This window comes from Pavona decussata, unplaced genomic scaffold (assembly GCF_977016875.1).
Source record: "Pavona decussata unplaced genomic scaffold, jaPavDecu1.1 SCAFFOLD_106, whole genome shotgun sequence".
NCBI classification, from domain to species: Eukaryota; Metazoa; Cnidaria; class Anthozoa; order Scleractinia; family Agariciidae; genus Pavona; species Pavona decussata.
Genome location: NW_028145520.1, coordinates 245,173 through 249,037, shown reverse-complemented (window position 1 = coordinate 249,037; position 3,865 = coordinate 245,173). Strand labels below are relative to the sequence as shown.

General features: G+C 37.4%; 1 pseudogene; it reads left to right on the top strand.

Annotated features, from left to right (window-relative positions):
* Nucleotides 1–2,903: 2,903 nt before the first annotated feature.
* Nucleotides 2,904–3,865, top strand: LOC146471076 (uncharacterized; annotated as a pseudogene).

The following is a 3,865-nucleotide window of genomic DNA, read 5'->3' as shown; positions in this document are numbered from 1 at the left end:
TGTTATCGCAACTTTTGCTAAACAGTGGATTAAGCACATCGTACCAGGTTGGTACCTCTGTATCTTTTGCTTCTAGCCCACTTCCAGTTTTAATCTTTGTGTTAATCCTCTTCCATTCCTGCTTTAACCACTTGTACTTTGCTCTAAGTTGGTTGACAGTAAACAGATAATATTCATCCTTGACATATTTACCTTCTTTCTCTAAGGCATCTTCGAACTCTTCTAGTATCTTTCTAAAAACACTTTCGTTGGCACTCTTCTTCAAAGCAAGAGTTTCTAAGACAAGAGCCCAAGGCTTGTCTCTGCCTTCCAAACACCATAACACAGTTGCAAAAATGGGCGTTTGGTCTTCGATCCAAGTGTTCTTCTTTAGCTTTTTCCCTTTGCTTCGTGGTTTATCTTCCTATTAATTCTGGCGTTTGGCTTGGACAGCTTTAGGCGCCATGTTTTATTTCCCAAGGTACAGTGCATTCTCTTTAGTTCCAGGCTTTTCCGGTAAAAAAATGAGACAAGTTCATCCGTCTGATGTGAATTCAAGACGAATTATCCGTCTAATAATTCGTCTTCAAAATCCGTCTAAATAGATAGGTAATCAGACTGATGAAATCAGTCGAATTATTCGTCTAAATTGAAGACCGTCCCATTTTCACATAAGACGGATTATCTGTCTTAGATGGATAATCCGTCTCTAGTGTGAAAACGGCTAATGTCGTCTGGGATTATGTATAACAAAGGTTTATCATTATTATCATGATTATCATCCCGTGTCTCAGATTCCTCCGCCTGGGTCACGGCATTTTGTTGTTGTTTCTCATATGAATTGAGCTGTTTTTTAAGATGTTGAATGTCGTGCTCGATGTTGACGTTTTCGTTCTTGAGGTGTTCGTATATCAATGAACGAAGAGTATTTTGAGAGCTTTAAAAAGATATCTCGAACGTGGTGTTTTGATCACTGTAAGCCGAGTTTCGATATTTTTCGTCAAGCAGTGCTTAGAACAGCTAAGTTATTATTCTTAATTAAATTTGTGCATGGCATGATCATCTTCCCGACGCGTGCACTGTGTGGAAATCAAATACCATTTGTTTAATGAAACTTTTTTCACGAAAAAGCTAAGACATTGATTTGTATTCCCTAAAAAAAGCTTGAAAAGGAGGAGCTGTGAAAAGAGTTGTAATTGTAATTCACTTTAAGCAAACCGGCATTTGATGTTGGGCGCTTTGTTTATAAGGGTGAAGACGCAGTCAATAATAATTAAGTTGATGTTTCTAAAATACTTGCTCCTAGCAAAGAGATTCCAAAATATCAAACCGAAAAAGGAATAATAAAAGAAAACAGGGAAACTTGGCGTGGAAGTCACATTCTGATTATACTTAATGATGCATTGACAAACAGTATTAAACATAAGCTCTTTGGCCGATGTACCACGCGCTCTTTTTAATCTTATTTACATTTTATATACAGTGATTTTATAAGTAATTTTTAGCTGAAAAGCAAGAATCTTTTATAAAATGCTGTAAACAAATTGGGATATCCACGTATCCGTTTAGCGAACGGAATTTGTTTATTGATTGTTCGTTAGTTTGCAGGACGGGAAGTTGTTTTTAAAAATCTTGAACCTGAAGCGGCGCGATGCGAGTCGACATGATCATGGTGATTCATTTCTCTAGCCTCCCCAGGGAAGGATAAAATATCTCACCTACTTCAAAGAGTTTGCGATCTTCGGAAACATGCCTTATTGTCGGAAATTGTTCGACAAAAGAGAGAACCATAGCTTGAATATATTAATACTTAACGACCCCAAAATTTGGGGTACGCACTTTAATCGGCCTGAAGTTGTAGTGGTGACAGTTTTCACGCCCTACAAGAAAAGTCTCGTTACTAAGGCGGTGAAATAGTGGCTACATTACCTCCACAACAGCAAGAGGGAGTGCATTCTTGATTAGCTTGTGCAGGTTGGTCCTTTTTGCCTGATCACCTTGGTAGCTGCACCAGGAATTTGGGCCAACGGGATAATCATTGTGCTTTGGTTCCTCAGGGGTGCTACTATAGTGTTCCATGATTGCATTCGTAGCCATGGCCATTCTCTTAGTATCACCCTTGTTGTCTCTTATTGCTCTGCTATGAAAGTTCTGGGTGGTCATTTGACAGTCTTCCGGCTCTTACCACGGCTTTTCCGTCAGATAAATTCTTACCTATATGTAAAAAGGTTGAGGCATCCTTGTCGATCATGTATTGCAAACAACCATACAGGTGCATATATGTCTCATCAAAATTTGTCACAAAAAAAGAATGTTAATACAATACTGTCTTGATTATTTTGTTGGAAGATACACCAAATATGCGCTGGTAAAATTCACATTAATAGAAATATAAAAATTGAAAATATAAAAAAATAGAAGTAGAAAAATTATTAAAAACAATTTAACATCACCAGTCCTATTACAACTTTTATTTTGCGTCAATTTCTCCGTATCCACACAAGTATTATTTAAGTGACCAAAACTTGCAGATGACTTATGGTAATTTATCTATCACCATTCGCAAAATTTCATGTATCATGATGGGCTTTGCTTACCGGAAGAAAAATTATGCAAATAAGGCTAAGGGTAGATTGAATCTACCCATGGCTTATAATTAACTGAAACAGGATATCTCATTTGGTGCCTTCATTGGACTGAGGTGTTGCTTTGGAATTCTTGGTATTTACTTTTTTTTCACATGCTGGTGACCAAAACACTCGTTAAGGGAAACACGAAACCTTTAAAATAAACATTTCTTGACATAATAAAACTGTTTTCCAGATACGGACGTGCATTCGTTGGCTTATCTCACATGGAGACATCATGTCAAAGTTACGCCTTGCGTGAAACATTCTACAACTCAAGGCTTTATTGTAATTATTATGACAGCTAGAGAAAATAGTAGCAGTTTGGAAAAGATATTATCCGATGAAAACAGCTCAAATGAATGTAATTTGTACGAAAGTGATGTTGGTGAAGTGTCGGAAACTGGCATGGATGTCTGAGCTTGTCCATTTCGCTTTGAGCCGTGCAGAATTCGGCATGATATGCAGCCTGAATCAAACAAAGAAGACGGCGAAAGCGAGACAAATCATCTTGGAAACACAGACTGGTAATTGCTTCGATTTGTGATTCATTCGCATTTATATGATTGTTATGCCTTTGAAAGACAGAAAGTCTGTTTTTTTAACTGAAAGTTACAGTGAGTCTTGTTTAGTAATGCTGTTGTTATTATCTTGTTATAATAAGGTGCGAACCAACGACTCACGAGAGCGTTTGCTGTGTAGAAATCGACCAAATTTGGCAAAAGGTAGAGGACCAGAAACCAGCAGTGCAAAAGCATTGTATAACTGAGCATCCAGGATTTCGATCCAATTGCCTTGATGTGTGGGTATTACGTATTCTGAAAACAACATGGCGCAGACAATCATTCAGGACATGAATTTGTTTACTTTGTACACTTATCAAATTACCTTTCTCTGTGAACAGTTAATAGAGGATCGCACAGTTATCAGTTATTCCTTTTGTCTCTTGTAGGATATTTCGTTACATTGCCTACAGAGAACTCGTTCGTTGGTGTTGGGGCTATCTCGGTAGAAATATGAGGGTTGCGCTCCCATCCTGTGCAGTCAACAAAATACAGAGTACATTTCTAGCGGATTTTGGTTCTTCGTACATGGAGTTAAAGCCACCAAACATACGAAAAAGACGAATAAAACCTTTCTTTTTATTTATAACAGATTTCCCTGATTTTATACCGTTTTTGAGTTCGATTCCAACTTTCAGATTTCTTAAGTATCTTGGCAAATTAAACTTAAACAGATGCATATTGAAAAAATTATAA